This window comes from Pseudophryne corroboree, chromosome 1 (assembly GCF_028390025.1).
Source record: "Pseudophryne corroboree isolate aPseCor3 chromosome 1, aPseCor3.hap2, whole genome shotgun sequence".
Taxonomy (NCBI): domain Eukaryota; kingdom Metazoa; phylum Chordata; class Amphibia; order Anura; family Myobatrachidae; genus Pseudophryne; species Pseudophryne corroboree.
In genome coordinates this window covers 373,459,914-373,474,145 of record NC_086444.1, presented here as the reverse complement: position 1 = coordinate 373,474,145, position 14,232 = coordinate 373,459,914, and the positions used below count along the sequence as shown (strand labels likewise).

General features: G+C 44.7%; 1 protein-coding gene across 1 annotated transcript in view; it reads right to left on the bottom strand.

The window, feature by feature from the left end:
* Positions 1–13,891, bottom strand: part of PATZ1 (POZ/BTB and AT hook containing zinc finger 1) — a 92,453-nt gene extending 78,562 nt beyond the window's left edge. Inside the window, exon 1 of the mRNA XM_063913087.1 lies at positions 13,824–13,891. The gene's annotated coding sequence lies outside the window, so the exon portion shown is untranslated. The remainder of the gene's footprint in view (positions 1–13,823) is intronic.
* Positions 13,892–14,232: the final 341 nt, after the last annotated feature.

Sequence of the window (14,232 nt, the reverse complement as noted above, 5' to 3'; positions counted from 1 at the left end):
TCTGCTGGCTATGTGGCGTACAAGCTCTGTATCTGTAGGCATTCTATCTGCTCTATGTGAAAAGGTCATGGTGTGGTTACTTCATGATACTTCCCAATTTCCCGGCTTTCTGGGATTGGAGATGTTAAAACATAATAGGGACCTATCCACGTGGTATTGGTGGAGCTTCAAACTAGGAGGGCTGGAGATATTAAACCTCCGGTCCACCGGTCTCCCACCATTTAACTCAAGTACCTCTCCTATCGTTAAAGGAAATGGTACTAGCCCTGATTTGCTATGACCCTGAGGTACTTGAGAGCATACCCAACAATCTGTTTTGTTTAATACATTACCCACTAAGGAGTGATAATCACTCAATGGATGCCGGTCCATATGGATATTAAAACTGGATTGGCATTTCTTAATGCACCCATCTTCAATGACATTGTTACAGAGCCTACAGATACAATTTTCTTCAGCTAACAATCCGTCACAATTTCTTCTATGGTCAATGCTATCGGATCGTTTTCTGATACTCGCCTTTGCTTGTTGGTTAGGTTGATCTTGGAAAACTACGCCTCCATCTTTATCATCAGAACTCATTCCAGAACCTCTATCGACCTCCATGGTACTCTCGCCGGAACAGACTGCTCTGGTCAACATCATGGTCAACAGGAAAATCCGGATCACAGTCTCTTGGGGCAAGTCCATCTTATAGGAGGAAACGGAGAAAAATGAGAAAGGGGAAAAAGAATTTTCAAGGGAGAGGGGATGGGAAGTGGAGAAAAACAATAAAAGGGAGTGGGGAGTCGACAACTGCTTTCGGTCTTCAAGGCTCAGGTGCCGCTTCAGTCCTCCTGGAACAGACACTCCAGTTATACAACCTCTACCGTCTGTTCCTTATCACGGGACTTCTCTGGATCAGCAACCTTCTTGCAGTGGGATGAATGGACCCAAGTCTCTCTCTCAGCAACTTTCAATGCTGTAGTGCTAGTCAGTAAGACCTGGTATGGTCCTTCCCATCTGTCAATAAGGCAACCTGAGCGTAGAAAATTTCGTATCATTACATAATCCCCAGGTTCAATGTCATGACAATTACTATCAGGTAGATCAGGAATCACCAACTTTAGATTATCATTTTGATTCCTTAACTGTTTACTCATGTTAATCAAGTACTTTACAGTTACTTCATTGTTACATTTCAAATCATCCTGAGGGTTAATCATGACATGCGGTTGTCGACCAAATAAGATTTCAAAGGGGGACAGATTAAGAGGGGACCTGGGAGTGGTTCTGATACTGTACAATACAATGGGTAAAGCTTCTGGCCATGTCACTCCTGTCTCTGCCATCACTTTACTCAATTTATTTTTAATAGTGCTGTTCACTCTTTCGACCTTCGCACTCGCCTGTGGACGGTACGGAGTGTGCAGCTTGCTATCAATTCCCATCAACTTACACATTCCTTGAAAGACATCACCTGTAAAATGGGTACCCCTATCACTTTCGATTATTCTAGGGATACCATATCTACATACAAATTCCTGCACAATTTTCTTAGCTGTAAACATAGCGGTATTTGTAGCTGCAGGAAATGCTTCGACCCAATTTGAGAAAACATCTATACAAACAAGTACATATTTCAAATTCCGACAAGGGGGTAATTGAATGAAGTCAATTTGTATTACCTGGAAAGGGCCGCCGGCAGGTGGGATATGGGATGGTTCTGTAGGTATTGCCTTTCCAATATTCTTTCTCAGACAGGTAAGGCATGACATTGCTCTTTTACTCGCATGAGAGGAGAATCCTGGGGCGCACCAATATGCTCTTACCAATTTGCACATTCCCTCCTTGCCTAGATGAGTCAGCCCGTGAGCTGCTTCAGCCAGACATGGAAGATATGCTCTGGGGGCCACTGGTTTACCATGTCCATCCGTCCAGAGTCCTGAGGACTCTTGGCCACATCCCTTTGCCTTCCAGACTGCCTTTTCCTGTGTGGAACACAAATTTTGCATTTTACACAACTTCTGTGTGTTGATGGTATTGAATACCATCAGTTGTGTGGTGTCTGTCTGTATGGGGGTAGCAGCTGCTAACTTAGCAGCTTCGTCTGCTCGGCTGTTACCAAGTGATACCGGGTCTTGGCTATATGTGTGTGCTTTACATTTGATAACAGCCACTCTGTCGGGTTCCTGTATCGCTGTTAGAAGCCTTTTTATGTGAGCTGCATGCGCTACCGGTGTACCAGCTGCCGTCATGAAATTTCTGAGGCGCCATAGGGCTCCGAAATCATGGACTACCCCGAATGCGTATCTAGAATCGGTGTAGATATTGGCTGACTTACCCTTAGCCAATTCACATGCTCTGGTTAGGGCGACCAGTTCAGCAACCTGGGCTGAGTGAGGTGGGCCTAGCGGTTCCGCTTCTATAGGGCTCCGAAATCATGGACTACCCCGAATGCGTATCTAGAATCGGTGTAGATATTGGCTGACTTACCCTTAGCCAATTCACATGCTCTGGTTAGGGCGACCAGTTCAGCAACCTGGGCTGAGTGAGGTGGGCCTAGCGGTTCCGCTTCTATGGTGTCTTGGTCATCTACGACTGCGTATCCAGTACACAAGTCTCCCGAGTCTGACTGTCTGTGACAACTACCGTCCGTGTAGAACGTGAGTTCTGCATCTTTCAGTGGGTTGTCACTGATGTCAGGCCTTGCGGTAAAATTTTGGGTCAAATATTCCATACAATCATGTGTATCTTCCTTTGTATTAAATCCTCCTTCCCCATCACTCTCACCTTCCACCCTTTGTGCCTGACCAGGCACACCTGGGAGATATGTTGCAGGATTTAATGCACTGCATCTCCTTATGGTGATGTTTACGGGGGCCATTAGTGCTAATTCCCATCTTGTAAACCTCGCTGATGAGACGTGTCTGGTTTGGGCAGAATTCAATAAGGCTGACACTGCATGTGGTGTATGGATTGTGAGGTTGTGGCCTAGCACGACATCTTCGCTTTTTGTCACTAGCAATGCTATTGCAGCCACGCTTCGCAAGCAAGTGGGGAGGGATCGCGCTACCATATCTAGCTGAGCGCTGTAGTATGCAACTGGCCTGCTGGCATCACCATGTTTTTGGGTTAGTACGCCTGCCGCGCAACCAGCACTTTCTGTTCCGTATAGTTCAAAGGGTTTCCCATAGTCTGGCATACCTAGTGCTGGTGCCTGCGTTAGGCACTGTTTGAGTCTCTCAAATGCTGTTTCGGACTCGTCTGTATGCGAGATCCTATCAGGTTTGTTTGAGGAGACCATTTCCTGCAAAGGTAACGCTAAAATGGAAAACCCTGGGATCCAATTGCGGCAATACCCACACATTCCTAAAAACGTTCTGATCTGTTGCTGGGTTTGTGGCAGGGTCATGTCTCTAATTGCTTGGATTCTATCAGCGGTCAGGTGTCTCAGTCCTTGTGTTAGACAGTGTCCCAAATATTTTACCTTAGTTTGGCATAATTGCAACTTGTCTTTGGTCACCTTGTGTCCGGTGTCTGAAAGATGAAACAGGAGCTGTTTCGTATCCTTCAGAGATGCTTCCAGTGAATCTGAACACAGTAATAAATCGTCCACATACTGTATCAATACTGATCCACTGTCTGGTTGGAAAGACTGTAAACAATCATGCAAAGCCTGGGAAAATATACTTGGACTGTCTATGAAACCTTGGGGTAGTCGAGTCCACGTATATTGGACTCCTCTGTATGTGAATGCAAACAAATATTGGCTGTCAGGGTGCAGAGGTACCGAAAAGAAGGCGGAGCAGAGGTCAATAACAGTGAAAAATTTGGCAGTGGGAGGGATTTGCATTAGGATGACAGCTGGATTTGGCACTACGGGGAACTGACTCTCAACTATTTTGTTAATCCCCCTTAGATCCTGCACTAGCCTGTAACCCCTCCCCCCACTCTTTTTAACAGGGAAGATGGGACTATTGGCAGTGCTGGACGTTCTTACCAGAATGCCCTGTTGTAGCAAGCGCTCTATTACTGGGTAAACTCCTAACTCCACCTCTGGCTTCAGAGGATACTGTGGGATTTTTGGAGCTATCCTACCATCTTTTACTTGCACAACTACTGGAGCTACGTTTGCCATTAATCCAGTGTCCTGTCCGTCTTTTGTCCAAAGTGACTCTGGTATCTGAAATGTCATTTCTTCTACTTGGGATGGATTCCTACTTGTCATAATAGTATGTGACATTAATTTTGATGGGGAGTCTAACATGTCTCGCACTTCCTGAGCGTGATTCTCAGGTATGTCCAAGAATACACCTTCAGGAGTACAATAAATGACGCACCCCATTTTACACAGTAAGTCTCTTCCCAGGAGATTGGTTGGTGCCGATGCAGCCAGCAAAAAGGAATGCTTGGTATGCAAAGGCCCTATTGTAATCTCGGCTGGTTTGCTAACAGGGTAGTGCTGGACTACTCCTGTTACTCCCATGGCTGGAATTGTCCTACCAGTGGTTCTCATGCCCACTGTCGAATTTATCACTGACTTGGCCGCCCCTGTGTCTACAAGAAAGTTTAAAGTTTTACCAGCTACATTAATTGCGACCTCGGGTTCACTTTCAAGGTTGGCAATCAATTTCACTGGCTGCAGATTACAGGTGTGGCCACACCCCTATTGGGTATGGTGACCTCCCTGAATCCCGCTGGCAGCAACTATTTGTGAGGGAGATAGTTGGGAACTACCAGAGGCATGCCAGTCTTTGTTTGGGGGATATCTTTTTGTTTCCCCTGTATGTGGCTCATAACTCCGTTTCTGCGGACCTTGCTCCCAATGTCGTGTGTCGTGTCGTTGTCTAGGGGGTTGGTATGATCTTTGCGAATTTTTCGCTCTACAGTCTCGTGCATAGTGTCCCTGTCTTTGACAAGAATAACATGTTATCATAGTTGACTTACCCACAGGGTTGGATGGTACATACGCAGGCTGCTTTGTGGTCAGGGCCTGTATACTTACCGACATTAGCTTATCACTCTGCGACTCCCTGTGTCTGGTGATGTTTCGGTCGTGATCAATAGCAGCCTCTCTCAAAGTGGACACTGACAGACCTCGCCAACATGGTTGCGTGGTCTGTACCCTTGCCTTTAAGGTTTCCTTCAAACCATCCATTAGTACAGATACTGCTACTTCTCGATGGTTTGGATTTGTCCTAATGTCCTCTATACCAGTGTACTTTGCCATTTCTAATAGTGCCCGGTGAAAATATTCTGCAGCTGTTTCTGACTCTTTTTGTTTAATGGAAAATATTTTGTTCCATTTAACAACTGCTGGGAAATGCTCCTTTAACTGTAAGTTTATCCTTCTTACGTTATCTTTGTTGTACACATCTGTAAGAGGTACGTCCAGATCTAGTCCACAGTCAGCTAAAAATTGGGCTGAGTCGACATTGGAGGGTAAACAAGCTTTTAGCAATATCTGCCAATCTTTATTATTGGGCTCTAAAGTGTTTCCTAAGTCTGTGATGTATTTTTGGCTGGCAACTAAATCTTTTCTAGGGTCAGGGAATTCAGACACTATGGTCCTTAATTCCATTCGGGAAAATGGGCTGTACATGGCAATGTTCCTTATGGGAGTGGCTCCTGATACATCTGTTTTCCCATTGGGAACTGCTATTACCCTAACAGGAGTAATTCTAACAACCTCATTCTGTGTAGATTCTACAGCTTGTGGTGAAATAGTCTCAGCATAATGCATGGTGCCGTACTTACCAGTTGATACGACCTCACCTATCCCTCCGCTAGGGGCCTTTACTAGTCTCGTGGGTGTTGCTGTGCCTACTGTGGTCTCTGCTATGGTGGCTGCTAGAGAGAGCGCTGAAATCGTTGTCGCTTCGTCCTCTTGATCACACTCCTGAGGAGAGTTCAAAACAGGGTACAACTTGCACGGGTTAATACTTGCATGGGTTAATGGGTTGACATTATCATTAACATTTACACAGTTACTAAGTGATTTTGTGTTACACCTTAGTGCGTCTTTCTCCGTAATCAACTTCTCTCCTGATATATATGGTGGCGGCGGGGCCGTGGCAATCAGTTTTCTGTTAGAGCCAGATCCTGCCGCCTGAGCCAAACCTCTCTGTATCTCACCTTCCTGTTGCCACAACTGTAAATAATCATAATGCTGAACTCGTCTCTTTGTTGATTTTATGAGACATATCCTCCTCCTTAAATTTTGTAACACCTCTGGGCTGAAGCTACCTATTCTTGGGAATTTCTCCCGGTCTTGTACCGTCATTCTCTCCCATTCATCACATAAAACCTCTGTGTGACTTCCATATTTCTCACACATGATATACCTGGCCGACCCAATTGGTCGGACCACTGAATCAACCCGAACCGAGGTTGATCGCCCCCTACCTGAACAACTTGCCCCCATAACTCTGCAGGCGTTGCTTGCTCTACCTCTGATCTCTATATCAAGGTCTTCAGCGAACCCTTACAGAAAACCAGATTGTTCACAATAGGCTGACGGTGGCGGTTTACCGAGTACCCCACTCACTCGCCCACGCCGACCAATGCGACCTGATCACACCGATATGGTGCTGGCGCACTCGACCCAGGGCACCTATAAAAACCGTTGTTTACTGGAACATGCGAGGGTTATCCGCAGAACACTTACTCTTTCCAGTAAAGGTGAGGTTTGTCAGATAGTTCCTGAGTGACCAGCGAACTTCCCTTCTTGAAAAAATAAAAAATTACACAAATCACGTCAGAATGTACAAATAGCGTTTGTGACCCCTTTACTCTAATGGTACTAGGTCAGATTACTAACTACTGCACACAATTACGTGCGGTCCAGTCGTTCAGTACATAAACAACTAAGTTTGTGTACGGAAAGACCAATGGAATCGAAACTTACGACTGCGAATTCCTTCAGCCAGAGCTTGTACGGCCTATATGGGTCTTGCACCAACCCTTCTTTTGGTGTTGTGCCTCTGAACTGTATAGCGGACTTCCCTGTTTACTGTACCTGGACCTGCTGGTCTACTATGACCTCCTGGTCTTGTTCTGTACGACCTCCTGGTCTGACCTCCTGGTCTTGTTCTATACTGGTCCGCTATACTCTAATGCTCAAATATTATGTTTAACTAAGGATGCCTCCCTAGCCACCGTGCACGTCACTTACACGCGTGTACCTCACGAGTACTCGACTTTTCTTGTGGTTCAACCTTTAAGTTATATAAACTTATGTAATACAAAAACACTCACTCATCACATGTACACTTTTGCTTCTATTTCTATTTCTGCGCAGAAATTTTTCTTTAACCCAGCTGTGTTACCAATTAGGAGCAGGATCTGTTAATTTAAATTTTTGGATTTCCAAAAATAGACTTGCGTTATTTATCGCCTGTGGCGCTATTTACCGCTTTGCGTTACTTATCGCGTTGCGTTAAAAATCAACTTATCGTGACTTGAGCTACGTGGGCGTAACCGGACGCTCCATTGCGTAATGTACGCTGCGTGCGTCTGCCTTTGGATTGCGTACACAAGTCTTTTGTTAGGGACACGTGTACGCAAAGCAAAGATCCACCGTAACACAATTTATACTTTTATCAATGTAGATGATCCTTGATCATCTACCACACAACACACTGACTTCGCCTTATCTCCCAGGCAAAACTGTGTGTTTGTCTATCTTTTAACTATATTACCTTTACTCTTAAACTATGAAATAACGGCAAATCTTTTTTTAGCACTTTTTTTCAACTATAAAACTGGCAGACAGGAGAGTGATATACGAAAATGAAAAAGAAAAAGAAATGCAGATATATATATGTGTGCGTGCGTGTGTACGCAGGACAGAAAAATAAACAGTTTTAAAAGACACTAGCGTTTTGTTCTTACCTCCGGTTCCCGGATTCCTTCAGCACTCTTTTATCTAAGCGAAGCAGACGCTTATCCCGTCAGCACTACGAGACAACCTCCTGCCCTTTGCTGAGGGATAATGTCTGCTGATCTACCTAGTGCAGATATGTGAAGGACAGGACGAGCCGCCAATTGATAAAGCTAAATATTTATCGTGTATATAACCTTATATGAGGTCTTAGAACACTGTACGCTATCTACGTAAGAAGTACCGTAAGGGTACGCAAGTTGCGTATCGATCGCTTAGCCGTGATCGAGACGCTCAGGCGTCACGTTCACTCACGGCCAAGTGATCACAGGCAGGCAGACTATTGGCTGTTGACTATCGTAATGATTCGCTATAGCGCAGCGGCGCTCGGGACCACGAGGAGATCACCAGCGATGCAGACGCTCACAACGTTAAACCTTTATATCTATACCTTTAGCAATGAAATACACAGCAAACCTTAGTGTAGAGACAAAGTGTAAGTGCAACCTAGTGTAACCTGATTAACTACAAAGCTGCTTGAGCGTCACCGACGCTCAGGGAATATTTAACACTAAAAAAGAATACACAGATACCTGGGCTTAGGGTCCGAAACCTATTATGTGTATTATGACTATTATACTTGCAAAAAGAATCACAGTACAAAGCATACACTACAATATAACATAAACCAACTAACCAGATAACTACACAGGAAATACAATATAATACAATTAAGTCTAATCAAGGGAAAATACGAGAGAAAGAGAAGAGAGGGAGAGAGAGAAATGGCTCACAGTAAGACAATATGATTACGGAGAGAACTTACGCACAAGGGGAACGATCGCATGCGCCTCGATATCCAGCTCCCGATTATCAGCAATGAGAACCGTTGAAGAGAGTGAAGTTGGATATGGTCGGCCTGCTATTTATGCCCCACACACAATACAATTCAATGGTCCCTACAATCTCATTGTTCATTGGACACAGGAATTCGGCTTCGTATTGTAACAAAAGGTCATAGGTTGATTCATACAGGTGGGCTGTGACTATTTCCAACTGCTCAGGTGGGAGGGAAACTGGGTTTCCCGCCGCATGGGTAATAAAGTGCAAATAAAGTAAATGTTCATAAACTTCTTATGTCCATAACTATTCGCACGAGCGATTGATCTGCTTCAAACCAACACCGGAATATTTCTAATTAAATATTCTTCCGATGGATACTAAACACCACTGTATTACTCCTATCTGACCCTTCGTATCAAACAAAGAGGGATTCCTCTGTTCATAAACATTCTATATTAACCAAACTTTCAGAATCTATCAAAGGGACCATGATCTACAAAATACATTATTTGTGAAAATATGTAACGATTGAGTCGCACGCTACGACTACACAAACCTTACCGTAAATACGCATACCGTGCACCAGCGGGTGCACGCAACAGCGGGTATGCGCCTTCACGGGAGAGCGCACGCATGCGCAGCGCGGACCAGTGTGAGGTGCAAATATGGCAGTGTGTATAGAGATATTTTTCTGACTTTGACAGTTTCGATAACCTTCTGTTATCTTTTTCAAGGTGTAGGAGGTAACTGCATGGTGAGTGGTATTTATACCAAACAATGAAACCTAAGTAAAAACCTAATACCAGACATAGACCAACTAGGTTTTTGCTTGGTCTATGTCTGGTATTGGTCTATGTCTATGTCTGGAATAGGTTGTTTGGCGACGAATCCTGGGGACGCCTGGCGATCATCTGAAAACTTGCTTTTTGTCCATTTTGCATCTATTGGATGGTGAGAGTCCATTTTCTGCCCATGTTTATGTTTTAATTAGTTATAATAAATGTTTTTACACTATTTGGAGCCTTCTTTTCACATATACCTATTGTGAATGGATTGGGGAGGATCCTGACTTTCAGGAGAGTAAAGACAAGGAGTCCAATCACAACAGGGACCCACGCACACACTTGGAGTGGTTTCTCCGTATATGCCTATTAAACATCTAATTAATGGTGAGAGTCCATTTGATACTCCTATCTGTGTTTTCACATCTGATAAACAGTATTACACTATTTGGAATTTTACTCCCACATGTACCATCTGTGAGTGTATCGGGAAGAATCTGAATTGTCGGGAGAACTAAGAATAGAATTTGGGATCGTTTACAGCAGTGGTTGGATTGTTCAAAGTGCATTTTATCCACCTTGGGGTACGAGTCCGGCCACACTGTCTTATTATTTCATTCATCATCACAGTTATACGCTATGTTTGTATTTGTTGTTATCTTTGTTTAAGAGCCATATTCCCGGTGAATACGACTAATTGAATCAAGCGCCCCAGACCCTCTTGGTAATACATTTTTTGTCTTTGTTTATCCTGTATGCATCCAACAAGCTGGGTGCTCCTGCTTCAAAGCAAACTATTGCTCGCTAGATCTGTAACACGATTCAGCAGGCTCATTCTGCGGCTGGATTGCCGCTGCCAAAATCAGTTAAGGCCCATTCCACTAGGAAGGTGGGCTCTTCTTGGGCGGCTGCCTGAGGGGTCTCGGCATTACAGCTTTGCCGAGTGGCTACTTGGTCAGGTTCAAACACTTTTGCAAAGTTCTACAAGTTTGATACCCTGGCTGAGGAGGACCTCGTGTTTGCTCAATCGGTGCTGCAGAGTCATCCGCACTCTCCCGCCCGTTTGGGAGCTTTGGTATAATCCCCATGGTCCTTACGGAGTCCCCAGCATCCACTAGGACGTTAGAGAAAATAAGATTTTACTTACCGGTAAATCTATTTCTCGTAGTCTGTAGTGGATGCTGGGCGCCCGTCCCAAGTGCGGAATTCTTCTGCAATACTTGTATATAGTTATTGCTTCAATAAGGGTTATGTTATGGTTGCATCAGGGTTGACCTGATGCTCTGTTGTTTATCATACTGGTAACTGGTTGTTTTCACTTGTTATACGGTGTGATTGGTGTGGCTGGTATGAATCTTGCTCTGGATTACCAAAATCCTTTCCTTGTACTGTCAGCTCTTCTGGGCACAGTTTCTCTAACTGAGGTCTGGAGGAGGGGCATAGAGGGAGGAGCCAGTGCACACCAGAACCTAAATTCTTTCTTAAAGTGCCCATGTCTCCTGCGGAGCCCGTCTATCCCCATGGTCCTTACGGAGTCCCCAGCATCCACTACAGACTACGAGAAATAGATTTACCGGTAAGTAAAATCTTATTTTTCCTACAGGCCAAAAAATTATGATAGTATGTGGCGTCAGCCTTCCCGCATTTAAAACAACGACCTGAAGAGGTCAGGGTAAAATAGTAATGTTGCTTCGGGGAGATGTAGGCTCTATTCAAGAACTTAAGGTATGTTTCCGGTAAGGCTGCTGATTTTAAAACGTAAGAGTGTGGAAGGTAACGTGGACATAAGGTCCGACATAGTCGGGAAATCAGGCATATCCTGCAACCAGCGGGAACGAAGTTTATATTGTAAAGTTCCCTTCCCAGAGTTCACAAGAATAGAGTACAAGTTACGTATCCTATAACCAAGACCCAAATTTGAATGCAGAAGAGGAGTAAGGGGGTCAATATCAGTATCAAGGGACATCGCGGGTGGTAATGAGTGTGCAAAATGGCGAGATTGTAGGTACATAAAGAAATGACAATTTGGTAATTTATATTTATTAATCAGGGTAGAGAAGGGGTATATTACACCGCCAGGGTCAAAGATATTTCAAATAGATGAAATGCCCTTTTCCTTCCATGTAAGGTAAGTATGGTTTTCGAGACCAGGGGTAATTGGGGATTACCCCAAAGTGTCGCAGAAGAGTACATTAGACTTTAAATGTGAAGGAATCAGTGAGGTAGGTGTATGGAGTAAGGCAGCTGGAGAAAAGGGGTGAAAAATGTGTTCTTCTATATCAGGGAGGGTGTATACCGAGCCACCAGAAAACCAGTCTGCAATGTAGCGAAACATAGCAGCATTCGAAAAAGCAGGGATGTCTGGCATCCCAAAGCCACCCCCCACCCTTGGCAATCGCAAAGTGTGGCGGAAGACTCTAGACTTCTTCCTTGACCAAATAAATCTTGTGAAGAGAGAATCAAACCGTTGGATATTAGACTTAGACAGCTAAGTGGGAGCATTTGGAGAACATAAGACAATTTGGGAAAAACAAAGTTCTTGATAACCACTACTCTACCAGATAATGACAAAGGTAAATCTATCCTACCCTTCAATATTTTCTCCGCAGAGGAGTAGATGTGATGGAAATTTGTAGAATAAAGGGCGTCCAAGGCAGGGGGGATCATAATACCCAAATACTTGAGCAGGGAGCGATAAATTGTGAATTGTGACATTGTAGAAGATAATGGGGGGTTGAAGAATGGCCAGAGCTCAAGGGGAGGAGACAGGATTTATCATCGTTTATTCTGAAGCCTGAGAAGGAACCAAAGTGTTCAATCATTTGTTTTATAGCAGGGATGGAGGATTGGGGCCTTGAGATAAACAATAGCATGTCATCAGCAAACAAACTGAGTTTTACTTCAGTTGTTTTAATGATAATACCAGTATACAAGGGAGTTGTACGTAGGGCAATGGCTAGTGACTCTATGGCTATAGCAAATAAAAGAGGCGAGAGGGGACAACCTTGCCTGGTTCCCCTATAAAGAGGAATCTGGGAAGAAAGATAATTATTAGAAAGAATTTGGGATGAGGAATTGTAATATAGAAGACACACTGCATGGATGAAGGCATCCGGGAACCCAAACCTGTGCATGGTATCAAACAGGTGACTAGGTCGAAAGCCTTTTCAGCATCCCTAACCTGCAGAAATACAGCTGGCCTGGTGCAGCAGGTTACACAGGGCAATACAATCATCAGTGATATTGTCAACAGCACCTGGGGAGGGAGTGTATTCACCACAAATGCCACACACATACACACAGAGTCCTGTCCCCACACTCACTACAGATTACATACACACACACACACACACACACACACTCCTGTCCTCACACTCACTACAGATTACATACACACACACTCCTGTCCTCACACTCACTACAGATTACATACACACACACACTCCTGTCCTCACACTCACTACAAATTACATACACACAGTCCTGTCCCCACACTCACTACAGATTACATACATACACACACTCCTGTCCTCACACTCACTACAGATTACATACACACACACTCCTGTCCTCACACTCACTACAGATTACATACACACACACACTCCTGTCCTCACACTCACTACAGATTACATACACGCACACTCCTGTCCTCACACCCACTACAGATTACACACAGTCCTGTCCCCACAATCACTACAGATTACATACACACACACTCCTGTCCTCACACTCACTACAGATTACACACACACAGTCCTGTCCCCACACTCACTACAGATTACATACACACACACTCCTGTCCTCACACTCACTACAGATTACACACACAGTCCTGTCCCTACACCCACTACAGATTACACACACACACACACTCCTGTCCTCACACTCACTACAGATTACATACACGCACACTCCTGTCCTCACACCCACTACAGATTACACACAGTCCTGTCCCCACAATCACTACAGATTACATACACACACACTCCTGTCCTCACACTCACTACAGATTACACACACACACAGTCCTGTCCCCACACTCACTACAGATTACATACACACACACTCCTGTCCTCACACTCACTACAGATTACACACACAGTCCTGTCCCTACACCCACTACAGATTACACACACACACACACACACACACACACCTGTCCTCACACTCACTACAGATTACACACACACGCACACACACAGTCTTGTCCCCACACTCACTACAGATCACACACACACAGTCCTGTCCCCACACTCACTACAAATGTTACACACACACTGCAGATGTTACCCACACACACACACAGTGTCCAGGTTCTGGCAGCTACTCACCCCAGTCACTATGCACGGGTGGCTGCTGCTGTAACTGCGGGTCCCTATTTCCCTCCTCCCCTGACAAGCAGCTCAGCTCTGGTGTCTGCCTTTCTTCACTTCCTGGATTGGTCACATGACCAAACTGAGCTGTCCATCAGATCTCACACACGCCCCCACTGTGAGGCATGCCTCACATTTCTCTGTTCTACGCGGTCTAATTGCCCACTGTGTAGCCCCGCCCATCTGTGGAGGCAGTATCCGACAGTGTGAGAGATGAGGCTGAGCTGCTGCTGCCTCATCGCTCTCTCCCTGCAATTGAATGAGCCCCGCAACTCTGGTGAATTTTATCTATAAAGATGATTGCAATTATAGAAAGAAGATGCTTATACTGTAAGTTATAAATATCTTCTTTGTGTTCTTCCAATCA